The following is a 17311-nucleotide window of genomic DNA, read 5'->3' as shown; positions in this document are numbered from 1 at the left end:
CCAAGGAGATTAAAACAAAACAAAACAAAACAAAACTCTTCCAGCAACAATATCTGACGTGATCAAACCAAGGTCTGATGAAAACACATTTGAAACTACTTATAATCTTTACCCTTCTCCCCTCCTGTGAGTAGTCACACATTTCATGGGACATACTTTTTTCCAAATATTTCCTGATCAGCAGTTGATTGAATCCTCTGATCCTCTGATGCAGGACCCGAAGATGCAGCAGGCTGACTATATACAGTTTCATGTTTACACTTATTCATCCAGGGCTGGGTGTGGAGCTCAGTGGTACAGCACTTGCCTAACATGCAAGAGACCCTGGGTCCAATCCCCAGCACTTCAAAAACAAAAACAACAACAACAACAAAAAAAAAAAAATATATATATATATATATATATATATATAGGCGGGGGATATTGGAAATTGAACTCAGGAGCACTCAAACACTGAGCCACATCCCCAGCCCTATTTTGTATTTTATTTAGAGACAGGGTCTCACTGAGTTGCTTAGCACCTCGCTTTTGCTGAGGTGGGCTTTGAACTTATGATCCTCTTGTCTCTGCCTCTCGGGGCCGCTGGGATTAAGGCATGTGCCACTGCACGCACCCAGCTGCATGAAAAATAATCAATTAATTAATTAAATTGCTATTACAAAAAAATAAATAAATAAAATTGTTCATCCATTTGGAAATCCTTTCTGATGTAAGGAGTAAAGAAATACAGTGAGTACAGCTTCTTTCTCCCTCTAATGGCTAGCAACCCCCCCACCGAATAACTGAATTTTAATCTCGTGCTTTGAACAGCTATCATTGTCATATACTAACTCCCCTAAGAATATATTTTCAGATGGGACCCTTGCAAGACCTGGTGTTATTCCAGCAGATAAAAGTTGGCAGGTAGGTGTACCATAAGTCTGAAAGCAGAAAAAAGACTTGATTCCCTTACTTCAAGGGAAACATACAGATGATTATTTTAATAATCTCCTTCCTTCACCAGTCAATAAAATACTAAGCAACTCCCCTGAGTCAGGTGTGGTGTGAGCACCAGAAAGCTCAGGGTAATGTTAAGAGAACAAACTGAAAGCACATAGCCATATGGACTCCAGCCCCACCTCTCAAGAGCCACAGGAACTGCCTGGGCCTCACTGATCACCTCACGGGGGTTATCATGAGTACAAATGAGTTAATATATGAAAAGTGCCTAGAACCACAACTGGAACATAGTAATTGCTCCATAAATGCTGACTATTATTAGGGGTAGAAAGATGAGTAACAGACCACTTCTGGATTCCATCTTTCCTACTTTATGAGGAAAAGGTGGTGAATGTATTCTTTCTACAACCATTCTACCTTACAGTACACCACCATCTGCTCTCCTCCTGTTGGCTCTGCTGTGCACTGAAACATGGCTGATGGCCATCGCCCGGAGCTGAATCATGGATGCTGCCATGGTGGCAGACATCTCAGACTACAACTTAAAAAAGGAAGCCCCTCACTATGACCCAGGTCTTGGCTGCCCAGGAAGCTGTACAGAAGCAAAAGTCAGCAAAGTCAGAAGTACCCTCAACTCCCAGCGGGAGCAAATGCTGCCAGAGTAAGAAGACAGCCAGGAGGAAAGAAAAGCAAACACTGAGCCTTCAGACCTGCAAGGCCCTTCATCATTGGCCTCCAGGGGTATAGAAACCACTGCAGCTGAATGACAAGGGACCGATCCGGAGAGAAGTGACAAGACTATGAAGACTGAGATCAATAACTCAGAGCCAGAGTTTAAGATGGCCAGATTCTTCAAACACTTTCCTATCCCCAACTTCAGAATTCATGTGAACTGGGAAGGCAACAGAAGGCAGTAGGAGATACACCACATCAAACAAACACATTAATATACTCTTCTTAATTTAGGCTTCAGAATGTGTTTTATCTACTGTTTGATTATGTGCATCTGACATACTAAAAAAATCATGAACCTAAATCAAATCAGTTAACCTCTGTGAAACCCCTTATGGGCATGTTTCTGAGTTAAAAGTCTCTTGATAAATTAAAAAGAAAAAAAAAGCCATGAAAAAAAAACTATAGAGCCTCACCTACTGGCTTGAATTTAAAAATTCAACCTTGTTTGCCCATAAAACAAAAAAGTTTTTATAAGAGAACAGAAAGGGGCTGGGCATGCAGTTTAGTGGTAGAGCATGTGCATGAGGCTCTGGGTTCCATTTTCAGCACGAAAGAGAGAATAAACAGAGGCCACTAATAACTTTTTAAAAGGAAAAGCAAATGAAAATGGACAACTTGTCAAATGCATGAGCCCCCAGACCTCTTAAATACTTTTAACAATCTCCTTTTTATACGTCGTTTTTAATCATGTAGCCAAATATGTATATGAACAATCAGATCAAAGGAGCTTGGCCAACCCACACCAATCCAGAAACAATCTAGTTTCTCCAAACAGTGTCAGGGCCACACCTCCATCTGTTCTCTCAAGAATGGCCCCACCCAAGCTGGACAATCAGAATTCCTCAGCAGGAAGTTCAGAAATCCCTGCAGTGAGTGCATGGGCCCCAGCAAGGACCTGGCCACCAGATTTTAAACACTCTACCCCATTTCAAGAATATTTCTGAAACAAGGGTCTGCAAACTACTGCCCATTGGTCTACCCAGCATTTTTTTTGTAAATCAAGTTTTACTGACACAGCGAGCCCCATCCTTTAAGTATCCTCTAGAGCCACTTTCCAGCTACAAGGCAGATTGGACAGTTAAAACAGTGTATGGGGTCATTATTTATTGTGAGGTTTAAACATTTATTTTCTGGCCATTTAGGAAATGTTTGTCAACTCCTCCTCTATATAATGAGGATTAAATGATCAAGTCCAAGGTACTTGATGAAGCTGCTTTACAAATTCACCAGGAAGAACATGGAATCCCCTCCTCCCACTTCCTCAATCCCAATTATAAACACCGTGTTTTCACCAACTCTGGAAGCTGACAGTTTCTAGAAACTAAAACTTTAAAAATGAGAATGATATTTAGTGTTAGATGGTGGAAATGGCAAAAAGTGAGGTAGATGAGTAAAAATGAATAAAAGAACCAAAGTCCTTCTTGTTTTATCCAGCACTTGGGAGTTTTCTGAAGAAAGGTCTTCACACCTGGTCTCCAACAGCACATCACAGCAGGTGCTTCCAAATCTTCCCTTTAGTTCAGGAGTCCCAAGCTGCAGCCCAAGGGTCAAATCCTGCCAGCCACCCATGAGCTAAGAACAGTTGCTACTTTTTTTAAAAAAATATTTATTTTTTAGTTGTAGTTGGACACCAAACCTTTATTTTATTTATTTTCAATGTGGTGCTGAGGATTGAACCCAGGGCGTCACACTTGCTAGGCAAGTGCTCTACCACTGAGTCACATCCCCAATCCCAAGTTGCTACTTTTTTTAATGATTGAAAAAAGTTCAAATAACAATGTCATGACAGGTGAAAATTACATAGTTAAAACCTGGGTTCATAAGTAAAGTTTTACAAAAACACAACATACTTGTTTACTTATTCACTTGTCCCTTATTCCAAGACCCTCTGTAGATACCAAAATCTAAAGATGATCAAGTCCTTTATATAAGCGGGGATAGAATTTGCACATGTTATGCATACCTTACTCTTCAAATCATATCTGCATTACTTATAATAAACAATACAATGTAAATGGTATCTAAAGAATTGTTATAGTGTATTGTTAGGGGATGTCTCTGTCCCCTCCACCGTGAGGTGAGTAGCTCTGCTCTACCTCATGACGATCATCCTTACATCTGCACCAACTTAACAGGGCCAACCAACCATGGACTGAAACCTCTGAAACAATGAGCCAAAATAAATCTTTCTTCCTTTACATTGACTTCCTCAGGAATTTTGTAACACCAACAGAAAGCCAACACACAGCTTATCTGAATATTGTCTATGGCTACTGGGTTAAAACAGGAGTTGAGCACTTGTAACAGCATGTGGCCTGTAAAACCTAAAATGTTATCTGATCCTTTACAGAAAAGGGTTGTGCTCTCCTCCAATACAGTTCAATGGTTCTCAAAGTGTGGTTCCCGGGTCAGCAGCATCAGCATTACTTTGGAATTTGTTATAAATGCAAATTTTCATGAATTTATTGGGATGACACCAACTACTATGTGTAACCATAAAGCTCTAAAAAGAAGAAGAAGAAGAGGAGGAGGAGGAGATCAAGAAGGAAGGATTGGTAGAAAAAAAGAGAGGGAGGGAAAAGAAAAGAAATTATCTGGCCCCATTCGGATCTACCAAATCAGAGGGAGGAGGTAGGGGAGTGGTGACAACAGATGAAGACAATGCTGATGAAAGATTAAGGCCCACTCCCTGTTCTCTTGTTCACTCTGGACAAATCTTTCCAGCCACACTTGTCTACTGCACTTGACTATGTTTAAACAGAAAGGTATGACAGAGAAGGTGTAGTGTTTATCTTTGGAGAAATATTTGCATTTCCCTACCATTTAGGCGTTGAGTTTTTGTTTGTTTTCCCAGCTCTTCTTTGGCCTTTTGGGTTTCTTCCATTACTGCCTCCCACCTTCTATCCGTAGAGAGGCAGCAACAACATTTTCCCTAAATCTTATCTATACTGTCTGCTCTATAGAAACAAGGTTTCTTTTTATTTCTCTGAGAAGAGTAACCTAAATTGGACTCCATTTAAAGCAACTTCCTAGTCTAAGGTTCTTCTCCCTTTGAGCATTTGAATCAAAGCTGCTGTGAGGTGTGGACAAAGCTATCTGTTCAAAACTATCAGAATGAAAAGACAGCTGGGTCCTCAGCAGCACAGCTTCTATGAGGACTCTCCCAACGGATACAGAAAGAATGGGGAGAAGACAAGGAATAATCTGTCTACTGCCCCAAAATCAATGACAGAGAGCAAGAAATAATGGGCTAGAAACCTCCAATTCTGACAACACTAATTAGAGAATTGTAGTTTTAAATATACTGTCTAAATCAACTAATCATTAGTGTATTAGAACTCTGTCCATTCTAAGAATTCAGCAAGGACAATACAAACTGGTAAGAGCGAATGAGCCATCAAAATCCTAGCCCCCCAAACTGAATCCCCAAATGACTGCAGTCCTGGCCAACATCATATGGAGAACCACCTGGTTGAACCCATCAACCCACAGAAGGATGGCAATAAAAAAAATGATGGTTTAAGCTTTCAAAGTTTGTTACTGTGAATCCTGGTACTGTGGCACACACCTGTAACCCCAGTACTCTTACAGACTGAGACAGGAGGACGGCAAGTTCAAGGCTAGCCCTCAGCAACTTAGTGAGACACTTATCTCAAAATAAAAAATAAAGAGAGCTGGGGATGTACTAGTTCAGTGGTGGAGAACCCCTGAGTTCAATCCCCAATGCTCCCTCTTCCTTCCCAAAAAATGTTTGGAGTAAAAAAAAGTTGCAAAATGATATGTAAAAAACCATGCCCCCTACCCCAGGTTTTTTTTGTTTTGTTTTGTTTTTTTTTTTTTTTGCAGTACTGGGGCTGGAACCTGGGGCCTTGCACATGCTAAGCAAGCACTCTACTACTGAGCACTGCCCTGTTGATAAATTTTTAAAAACACATACTGTATGTGAATATATTTTTCCATATATAGAATGTATATCTAAGGAAGGGTGCATACAAGTTGTACAAAGAGAGAGTGGGAAAGAGAAAGAATCATGTTTTCCCATTCACTCTCTTTTTTTCCCCTCAATCAGCTTTTTTCTAAATATAAAAAACAAAAGGAACAATGAAAAAAAAATTAAGATGTAAGGAAGATAGAAAATTGTAACATTAGCAAGTCTTGAAGCTGTATTTCTAGCATTCCCATAGTATTTTACAGCTTCTTCATTTATTATAACAAAAACAAAAACATTAGTACCATATGTATACCATAAGAAATAGGAAAAACTGATCTCATTCAAACCCACTTGAATTATGATTTTTAAAAAATTATGATTTAAAAAAATCTGTACCCTCAAGGAACACAAAGACCCAGGACCCTGCCTTAAGCAGGCAACATTTCTAACTGGGTGACATGGGGCAATTACTCATTTCCAAATCTCTTGGCTTATCTGTAAGGGTAAAATTAAATGTGAAAATTAAATGAAAACATCAAAGAAAGCATTTACCATCAAGTAAAGGCTCAACTACAAGGGCCTGCTGTGGTATTACTTGACCTTTCAGTCTCCGTTTAAAAAAAAAAAAAAAAAGGTGGAAGATCAATTATACCTATCCTCATGAGGTTCTTCTGAGGATGCAATAAGAAAATTACAATTTGAGGCTGAAGTGAGAGACCACTGTATACTGGCAAGGCATCCACATCCCAGAGGGCAGAGAAGATGCTAGAGAGGAAAAATCCTAGAAATTATATAAGTGTTGGCGAGGATGTGAGGAAAAAGGTACACTCATACATTGCTGGTGGGACTTCAAATTGGTGCAGCCAATTTGGAAAGCAGTATGGAGATTCCTTGGAAAGCTGGGAATGGAACCACCATTTGACCCAGCTATTCCTCTTCTTGGACTATACCCAAAGGACCTAAAAACAGCATACTACAGGGACACAGCCACATCAATGTTTATAGCAGCACAATTCACAAGGCTGAACTGTGGAGCCAACCTAGATGTCCCTTAGTGAATGAATGGATAAAAAAAATGCGGCATTTATACACAATGGAATATTACTCAGTGCTAAAAAAGAACAAAATCATGGCATTTGCAGGTAAATGGATGGCATTAGAGAAGATAATGCTAAGTGAAGTTAGCCAATCCCCAAAAAACAAATGCTGAATGTTTTCTCTGATATAAGGGGGGTGACTCAAAGTGGGGTAGGGAAGGAGAGCATAGGAGGAAGATTATTTCTAGACAGGGAAGAGGGGTGGGAGGAAAAGGGATTAGCAAGGATGGTGGAATGTGATGGTTATCATTATACAAAATACATGTATGAAGATTTGAATTTGGTGTCAACATACCTTATATACAAACTGAGATGAAAAATTGTGGTATATATGTGTATTAAGAATTGTAATGCAAAAGAAAAGAGTACATGTATAATGGCATAATTTGGCATAAACATTTTATATACAGAGATAAGAAAAATTATGCTGTGTAATAAGGATATTATATGTGTAATAAGGATTGTAATGCATTCCACTGTTGTCATGCATTTAAAAAATAAAAAAGGAAACTACATTTCACTATACACGTATGACATGCAATGCTGTATGTACCATGTACACAAATTATTTTATGCCATACTGCATCATATTAGTAGTAAATATTTACCACCATAAAATATCACTAGTAGTAATGTAAGCAGAAACTAACACTTCATCCTCACTGTGTCCCTCTGTCAGAGGATCACCTGTCAAAAACCACTGAGGTGGGACCTGGGGTTATGGCTCAGTGGTAGAGCGGTGCCTGGCATGTGTGAGGCACTGGGTTAGAGTCTCAGCACCACATACAAATAAATGAATAAAAATAAAGGTCAGTCAACATCTTAAAAAAAAATAAAAACAAAAAAAAAACACCTAGGTGCCTGAGGAGTAAGGCGCGGGTAGACAGGGTCACTTACTTCCCTTCCTTCACCTTCAGCACAAAGCAACTATTTTAGTTGGCACATGCACAATGGGATAGGTGGGTGGATTATCAAAATTTTGGAAAGGACAGGATGCTTTTAAGGTTTCCATAAAAACACAAATTAAAGTTATACTTAAAGGCAACGTGGCTGACAATACACATGCTTAACACTGAGTCAGTTTTGCATGAACCACATTTCAAAGTAACAACCATGATGATGTAATCAGATCTGAAGAGAAACAGGCCCAAAACACTCAAGATTATGAGAAAACATATGAAATAAGGTTTTACCTCCACTGTCACTGGCAATGAATCCAGCCTTAAGTGTATATGGGCTTCGAGATACAATGTAAGCAAAATTAGCATATATATCTAAATATATATAATTTATAAATAACAATCACCTATACAGGGAAACGCTTTAAAAAAGGCTTTTTTACCAATGAGAATGATCGAAAAAGATTTTTTGAAACCACAGCAATTTATAATATAAACCAGAGTAATCATATAATATTTATATATGTAAATTTTTGACAGAAACTAATTAATCTTCAATATCTTAACAGGGGACATTCTTTTAATATAATCCTTTAGGGTGTTAAAGGAAAATAAGATCAAGATATAAAAATCTGAAATGACATGTATTTTTAATGTATGAAGCCAAAGAGACTTTGGGGATTTAGGAAATACTTCTTAAATTTCAAGTGAAGTCTCTCTTTTAACCTAGTTTCGTCAGTAACTTGAAAAGTCTGAAAAAAAAAATGACAATAATCTTCAATGAATTTTTGTGGTGAAACAGAGTGCAAGTGAAATATCACTCACTTTTCTAAGGTAAGAGCATAAACATATTAAGACCATTCCTACTTTTCTGCAGATGGTTAGACAAATTTTCTAGTTTTTTTCCTTCTTCTTTTTAACAAAAAAAGAAATGTTTTTAAGAAAAAATAATAATGAAACAGAATTAAAGTCAAAGGGACAGAACTCTCAACCACCTTCTGGCCACCCCAGGACTCTTGAGAATCAGAACTGGTCTTCTAGAACCAGGCTGTCTTAAAGCTACCTTTTAGTAACAGTGCTCAACAGGACCTGCTAAAGTGCTTCTCCATCCTTCCACCTCATCCACACAGAGGCATCTCTCCCAGGTTCTTTCCCAAGACAAGACAGCAATCCCCTCCTGCTGGGGAAGGTGGCCTTATAAACAAAGGGCTACTGCAGGTTGCCTGTCAGGGTCCTTATGTCCTCACTGCTGTTTCTGTTCCATCCCTCAAAAAAAAAGGAAAGAAAAAGAAAATGAAGAACGTTTCTATTTCCATTTCTAAATGTAACCAGCAATGAGAAGGCTTTAGCTCCTAATGGCCAGGTCATTGGCAACTTGACTACCCCACTTTCACCATACTCCTTTCCTCTCATTTCTTTCATTTTTGTGCAAAGCCAATTTTGAAAAATGTGATAACCTCTCCTCAGGATGAAATACGTCTTAAAAGCAAACGTTTTAAACTTCCTAACAATTCAATTTATTTTTGTCCATCAACACCTTAAAAAGGGTCTGGCCTAAGAACAGTCTGTCTTAGCAAGTTAATGGTTTCTGCTTGCAAAGAAATTAAAAATCATTCTTCCTAAATAGCATGAGCTTAGTTTACTTGTTTTTTTAACACAAGCAGAAAGAGCTAGAATGCTTTCGGAGACCCATAAGGACTAACGATAAGACACTATTGCTCCCCAGGTCTCATGCCCCCCAAATTCAGAAATACCAAAACTGTTTAAATTTGAGCTAATCTGGTGGCCAGCAATCAGAGACATTCTAACACTCCTAAATATTTTATCAGGCTGTTATACATCTTATTTATCCAACCCAAGATCTTCAATTTTTGCATAATTATAAGGCCTAGAGACCCCAAATCAGACAAAGGAAACCTCATGCCATGAAAGTCATACAAGTTTGGTTTTGCAGACATGGAGATGAGACATCTGAAAATGGCTAGGTCATCATGGCCCTCCAAACATAATGATTCTTAAATTCTACTGAAAAGAATGTTTATCAAAATTGGTAATTTTTTCCCAATTTTCCTTTGGTTTTTAAAAAAATCACTAAAAATATTAAATAGGGTGTGAAATAGTGTTTAAAACCTCTGGCGACTATTTTACAGCCGACAAAGTTGTGCTGCTCCTGCATCCTGGCAAACGTAGGAAGCACGGGTTAGAACCCGGAGCATCAGCGGAGAACCCACTCCAGCTGGGCTCCAGCCGCGTGAAGGGAGGACCCGGAGCCAAACTCCGGGTCACCTGCCAGGTCTCGACCGCGGCAACGTGGGCACCGGCGGCCGCCCAAGCGCGCCTAGGGTGGAGGGAGGAAGAGAGGCCAGCCCTCTGGCCCTCGTGCAAATCTTGCAGCAGAACTAGAACGAGTGTGACTTGGGGGTCGCCGCACGCTTTTGATTTTGGATGCCGACACGCGTGACAAAGCTCAGAACAAAAAGAAAGGCCCCGCGTGGCCCGAAACTGGCCTTCATGGGGGAGCTCGCACAGCCCTCACCGAAGGGCCAGGGGGCCGCGCGCCCGACCTGGGGGATCCAACCAAAGGGTCGGGGTAGCCTCGGGCTGCTACCGCGCGCGAAGATGCGGCGCCAGCCACGAGGGCAGCGGGTAAAAGGCTGCAGCGTCCGCGCGAGCCTGGGGGAGTCTCCAGGGACCCGCGCGAGGTCTCGGAGGTGCCGGGCTGAGGAGGACAGGAGAGGGATCAAAGGAAGCCAGGGACGCGCGCCACCCACTCACCTCCTTCCTAGGCTCCGGTGACCGCTTGGCGCTCTGCAGCCCAGCTCCAAGGCCGCCCGGGCCGGTTTTCGCCACCGCTGCCTACCTCGCGCTCGGACCCGCTCCGCGCAGTGAGCCCCGCGCCTCCGCGTCCAGCGCCGCCGCGTCTGTGGCCTCCGCAGCGCGAGTCCCCGCCCCCGGGCAGCGCTGGCGGCGCGGATGGCGGAGGCGGCGCCGGGAGCTAGAGGAGGCGAGGCCCGGCCGCGCGCGAATGTCTGGCTCCACGGTGCGCGCACCCCAGCCGGTGCCCACACCTCCGCGGGAGCCGGAAAACCTGTGGCACACCCCCTCCCCCAGCTGCAGGCCTCTGAGGAACGTGTGGAGCCGGGAGGCGGCGGAAGAGAAAAAGTCCCTGGGCTAGACCCACCTCCCCGGGAATGTTCTCGAACGTAAGGCCAACCACGCCCAGCGCCACACACCTGCCACACTCTGGTCATCTTTTCTGGTCTGGGTCAAAACTGCCCAGTGTAAGGGGGGCGGGGGTATCAGCGAGAAACAGGTTTCAGGAGGTCTATACTCACCAAAAATTGTCTTGTTTCCCCCACCAGGCGTTGCCCTGTGACCTTCAGTTCCTAGGCGCCAGCGAGCGTGATCTTCTAGGACTAAGGATGACGCCTGGGAATCTGACTTTTAAACAGCGCCTCAGGTAATTCTTAAAACGTACTGATGCTTGAGAGGCATTGTGAGGCCATACCTCCCAGAGAGGATGCCACAAAACTAATGACCTCCAAGGTAATCATGCTAGAAAATTCTGAAGCCATGATTCTTAACTGGCAGCACTGGCTAGACATCCATTATTTGGAGAGGAGTTTTTAAAGCGTTCAGATGCCAGGGTCCCACTTGCAGGATTGTGAAACTGAATGATGATTCTAAGCCTTCCAGATATTTTTAGTATGGCCAAGACATAGAACAGTTCTATTATCTTTTCAAGCTTTCCTAGCTCTGGTGTCTGAGAAAGGAAGCCCCTTCCTCTGCACCTCTCTTAAATCCCAACCACACACACAAAAAAACTAGCAGTCTGGGACTACAGATAGTTCAGTGGTAAAGTGCTTGCCTTGCATCCATGAAGCCCGATATTGGATCCCAGCACTGCAACAACAACAAAAAGGAAAACACGAACTCACAAAGGGAATTTTCTCACAGCTAAAATAAAATTTAATCAGAACAAAGATTTGCCTTGAAAAAGGTGACCAAGGTACTTCACTGTCACTTTAGCATGAGTATCTTAAACTTCAGGAAAGATATCTTTATGATCCAACCTCTTGGCTAAATTAATAAGGGACAAGAAACAATGAAAAAGATAAGTGAAACAAAAGGAAAGGAAATAAAGAGAAGAGCTGACAATGTATGTCCCCTATAGGGTAATGTTCTACTCTATTCCAAAGTGAGATTTTTTGTTACCCGTACCTGTTAAGCTGTTGCCCAATGAGACCAAGCTTTGAAAAACTGAGCCCACGTTGGACATCAGCTTTGGCTTTGCTGATAAAGTTACTTATATCACCTCACTCAGATCTTCTTGTGTCCTAAAGTAATCACACTCAGGATTTCGGGACAGGTATGGTAAATTCCCTTTTTTGCCCCTTTCAGCTCTCCTGGTATGTTTTACATTCTTAAACTGGTGAACCATAACTTCCATCTCATTTGCTTCTAAGTAGGTCTCCATTAGTGTCTCTCATTTATCAACAACTAATTAGTCAGTGATTCTTAAACACGTTATGGAACAGGTCCATATGTCTAGGTGCTAAGACAGCTGGCTGAATTAGCTTTATCTTTACCAAAGGAGAATCACTCGTTTTCACAAAATTTCAGCAGATTCTTTTGACAATATTTGGATTTTTTAAAATACAGTTTTAAATAGATACATATAGCGCATGTATGTGTGCGTTTAAGCATTGGATTTACATTCCTTATAAAACTCCCTCTATTAAGTTATGTCACCCAAAATATTTAACCTAATCAGTTGCTGATCCTAAAAACTCAGTTGTGGTTGGTTGCAATAGGTATTCACATTTTGCTTATTCAGCATCCTTTCCCCTCATTTGTTAATGGCACCTGATTTTCACACAAGAGCTGCCTCCCTGATATCCAAGGATTGCAGCCTTGGTAGGACAGTCATTTAATGCAATGTCCTTATGTTAGTTTTCTATTGCTGCCATAACACATTATCACAAACCTAATATCTTAAAACAGCACAAATTTTGTAGGTCAGAGGTCTCACTGTGTTAAAATAAAATCAAGGTGTTGGAAAAGCTATGTTCCTTTTTAAGCTCTAGGGAGGATCTATTCCCTTGCTTCTTCCAGTTTGTAGAGGCTGCCTTTCTTTATCTCGCCAGCAGTGTTGCATCTTTCTGCTTCTGCTTCTGTAGTCAGTCTCTTTAATCCAGCTGGTAAAGGGTTGTCCCTCCTCAGGACCCTTGTGATTACATTGGTCCTACCCAGATAATCCAGGATCACCTCCCTGCCTCAAGATCCTCTACTTGTGCACTTTTACCACATAAGGTATCATTCAGAGTTTCTGGAAAATAGGGCATGAACATGTTTAAGGGGGCATTATTCTGCCTACCACAGACCCATTACTTCAGATGGTCCATTATACTCTGCTCCTAGAATGAACACAGCAACATCTCAGGACTGAGAAGCATGGCTGTGCAGCCATCTTGTCAATGATACCCATCCTTCTTGGTACATCGACCTGTGGGTCTGACAGCTGTGCATCTTCAGTTTTTGCTTTAATTCCAGAACTAGAATTTGCTAGAACTAAATGTAATACATGTAGAGTAACACAGGTACAATTCCAATCAAGGTTCTTGGTTGCAAACAACTGAAGCAGACTCTTTTCCTTAATCTTAAAGAAAAGAGAAATTGATTGGACAATTGTCAAGATCTCACAGACTCAGTGGTAAGAATTTAAAAAATCAAATTGATTGATTTCTGATCAACTTAGAGAACCTTTAGAGAGCTAAAAACACTGCAAAAATAACTAGGTGGGAAGAATTCAGGTAGCATATGCATCATACCTTGCTATAGCTTTAAGGAATAGTACCTCTAACTTTCCCACATCATTGCCACACTTGCTCAAGATACAAAATGAGTTTCCAGTGGAAGGAGTACAATTTGTATGCTCATCCCCCAGGCTAGCAGAGAAAAGTCTTCTCGTTTCTATAGTGGAAAGTGGTCACTAATTCTCATCATGACTCCACACCATGGAACATTCTCAAAAAAGGAGATCAGGATGCCCATTAAAAAAGGAAATGGAACGTCAGCAGGCAAACGTCCTCCACAAATATTCTAAGAGAGATTCAAGAGCTATGGAAGTTCAAGGAAGGGAGAAGTTATAACTGTTCAGGAAAAGTGGTAAAGACTATAGAGATGGTGAGAGTAGAACAGGGCTGACCTGTAAAAGTAGAATCAAGCCACATTTGCAATCAAAAATGTTCTAATAGCGACATTTAAAAAGTAAAAAGAAATAAGTAAAAATCAGCTTGGTTATAATACTTTATTTAAACCAATACACCCTAAATAACTAAAGCTTTGAAACTTACTCTGCATTTTTAAGCTTCTGATACATTTCAGTTCAGACTAACCACATTCCTGCTCTGAAGATTTTCATTTTTCTGTTTCCCACCTGCTGCTTGGCAGGAGCCTTTCTTTCAGAAGTCAGATAGGAAACAAGAACAATGGAGCCCAGGAGGAGAGAACCCCACATCTTTGGGTCTGTTAACTGCCTTGACCTCCAGAGTTCAGCTAAGTTAAAGGCAAACTTCTTATTTTGCAATTTGGCCTTGGTCTTAATGATCAGGCTGTGGCTGTTTCCTCCTTTTCGTGGTGTACTATATGAATTTAGGCACCAATCACATGCATACATGTCCACATGCATTTCTGTATAACTTAATACTCTCTGACAAGAGAGCCCACTTTAAATAAGAGATAAAGGAAATCAGATTCTGTAGGGTGCCTACTGTTTCCCAAGTAATTTATAATCAACATGTTATTGAATTGTGATATCCTGTCTGCACTAGATATATACAGCAAAAAATTTAATAATGTATTTTATCTAACCCACTATATCCAAAATATCATTTCAACATGTAATTAAAATAATAAAATATTAATGAGATTTTACATGCAACAAAGTATTTAGTATAAAACGTAGTGCTCCAGTTTTTCTAATTAAAATTTAAATTGAATGAAGTTAGCAGTGGTTTTTAGGGACTAGGGGAGAAGGGGAAATAGAAAGATGTATAATGACTATAGATTTTCCTTTTTGCCAGGTGAAAAGGTTCTGAAAATTGGTTGCACAACAGTATGAATATACTTAATGTTACTGAACTATACACTTAAGATTAAGGTGGAAAATTTTATGTGTGTTTTATAATTTAAAATTTTAAAATAAGATGAAAAATTCTTCACTTCCTCAGTAGCACCAGTTACATTTTTGCTGAATAGCTGCCATATTGGACTACCCAGGTCTACAAAGTTGGTGTTATCAGTCTGGTCCAATCAGAAATGAGAGAAAACACAAGGAAAGTTTGATATAAAGAACCATTAACTATGGCGGCTGGGGTGTGGCTCAGTGGTAGAGTGCTTGCCTCTCATGAGGGAGGCACTGGGTTCGATCCTCAGCACCACATAAAAGTAAATAAAATAAAGATACTGCATCCATGTATAACTAAAAAAATATTTTAAGAAAAGAACCATTAAATATAATGGGATTAGAGTAATGAAGGTTTGGATTATTAGAAGTAAAGAGAACTCTAAAGAATATAGGAATAGCAGATACACAGAGCAATCACAACCTCTGTGGCTGGGATTGAGTACCCAAGGGAGAATACCGAATCTACCTATCCACCCTCAGGACTGAAATGGAGATCTTGTTGGAGAGCGCATTGACATAATACCCTGAATGGCAGAAAAGTCACAATGATGCCTCTAGATTGTGCTGAAAATATGCCCCATGAAACTTTCTGGAAATCTGCCTTCTTAGGTGCAGGGGAAGCCCCCTTGGTGGTTGGATGCTATGCAGAATCCAGGCACCTAGGGGACCATATTTACTACAGGACCCAGTTGCAGATCTAGAAGATAGATATTTTTATATCTTACATCTTATACCTTATATTTTATAAGGCAGACATCCAAAGGAGGGGTTCTCTGGTGAACAATGAGGGCTAAAAGTAGAAAAACATAAAACTCGGGGATGGGGTTGTGGCTCAGCAGTAGAGCACTTGTCTAGCATGTGTGAGGCCCTGGATTCTCAGCACCATATAAAAATAAATAAACAAAATAAAGGTATTGTGTCCAACTACCACTAAAGAATAAATGTTTAAAAGAAAAACATAAATCAGGACTCTCCATGTAGCTCAGTGATAAGGCCCTGAGTTCAGTCCCCAGGACTACACACACAGAGAAAAGAAAAGAAAACTATGAAGCAAAACATCCTTCATGAAGGGGACAGTTTGGATTAGAGAATCCTTGTAAATGGGAGGATGAGATGGGAATGTAGCACCTTTACTTCAGATTACCAAACCATTATCCACAGCATTGTAATTTTCCCCCAAATTGTAATCTGGCTACCATATTCTACAAGAGCTTCCAGTGGTTCTGCTTTGCCTACATAGGATCTTTGTTTTGGTTAAGGATATAAGGTGTCCTCCCAAAGCTCCTGTGTTAATGCAGTAATATTCAGAGGTGCAATGATGGATTATGAGAACTGTAACCTAACCAGCCCACCTTGTTTTGAATGGATTGACTAATAGGTAACTAAAAGCAGGTGGAGCATGGCTGGAGGATGTGGGTCATTCGGAGCATGCCCTGGATATTCAACTCTGTACCAATTTCTATAGTATCTAAAATCATAAATTATCCATTTCCTATAGAAATTGGTACACAGTTGAGTACATGACCCAGTTAATCCAATGACACTATGATACAAGATAGTCACTGGAACTACTGTAAAAGAGTTATTTTTTACACTAAGACAGCCAATATTGGGAGAATCTAAGTCTAGGGTTTCTTACAGCTAAGTTGAGCTACATGGATCTAATCTATTGATAAAAACAGAGACACCTATGTTGATGATGTCATTTGCTCTTCTGGATCCAGTCATGTTTGAAGCAAGCTTTATCCTTGGACTTTTCAATTATATCATCAAATTAATTCCCCATCTTCCATAAACCTATTAGAGTTGGGTTTCTCATAAACAGGCAAAAGAATCCTGAGAGTCCTTTTGTAACCTGTATAAGTTTGCTGAATGTGAACTTCAGAAAAACAATAAATAATTTTAGTTTAAGGATATCCTAAATATCACATGGGATAGATACTAAAACAATTATCTGAAATTCAAATTTAACTGTGTGTCTTTCCTGGGTTTTTGTCTTTTACTAACTCTATCAATCACATAGTTGAAGGTTTTTATTATCATCTGAAATCTTTGGAAGGTCAGGTTTCTATAGTACAAAGGAAAGTGGAATTCTCGATCTTTAATTCTCTTACTAGACTAGATGCCTCTTGCCATTTGGGGCATTCAAATAACTGTCTCCAGTCTCCTGTTCACTGGGGCTATAAAACAGTCCAAGTAAAACCTCAAATGTCATGATACTTTGAAGTTGAGAATGGCATATTAGTTTTTAAAAACTTCCTACCTCTGAGAAAAAATAACAAAGTGCCTTACTGTATTGTGAGACCTACAACATCTTTAAAACTGATGCTTTCTTGCTGGGCATGGTGGCACATGCCTGTAATCCCAGCCTAGAAGGCTAAGGCAGGAGGATCACAAGTTTGAGGACAGCCTGGGCAATTTATTGACACCCCGTCTGAAAATTAAAATATAATAAGGGCTGTGAAGCACAGGTGTAATTCCAGCATCTGGGGAAGCTGAGGCAGGAAGATCCCAAGTTCAA

The 17311-nt window shown here is 40.4% G+C and overlaps 1 protein-coding gene across 1 annotated transcript in view; it reads right to left on the bottom strand.

The window, feature by feature from the left end:
* The window catches only part of Golm1 (golgi membrane protein 1), an 81140-nt gene extending 70648 nt beyond the window's left edge, over positions 1 to 10492 (bottom strand). The window contains exon 1 of the mRNA XM_026404457.2: positions 10377 to 10492. The gene's annotated coding sequence lies outside the window, so the exon portion shown is untranslated. The remainder of the gene's footprint in view (positions 1 to 10376) is intronic.
* Positions 10493 to 17311: the final 6819 nt, after the last annotated feature.

This window comes from Urocitellus parryii, chromosome 4 (assembly GCF_045843805.1).
Source record: "Urocitellus parryii isolate mUroPar1 chromosome 4, mUroPar1.hap1, whole genome shotgun sequence".
Classification (NCBI taxonomy): Eukaryota; Metazoa; Chordata; class Mammalia; order Rodentia; family Sciuridae; genus Urocitellus; species Urocitellus parryii.
This window is presented reverse-complemented; position numbering and strand designations above follow the sequence as displayed.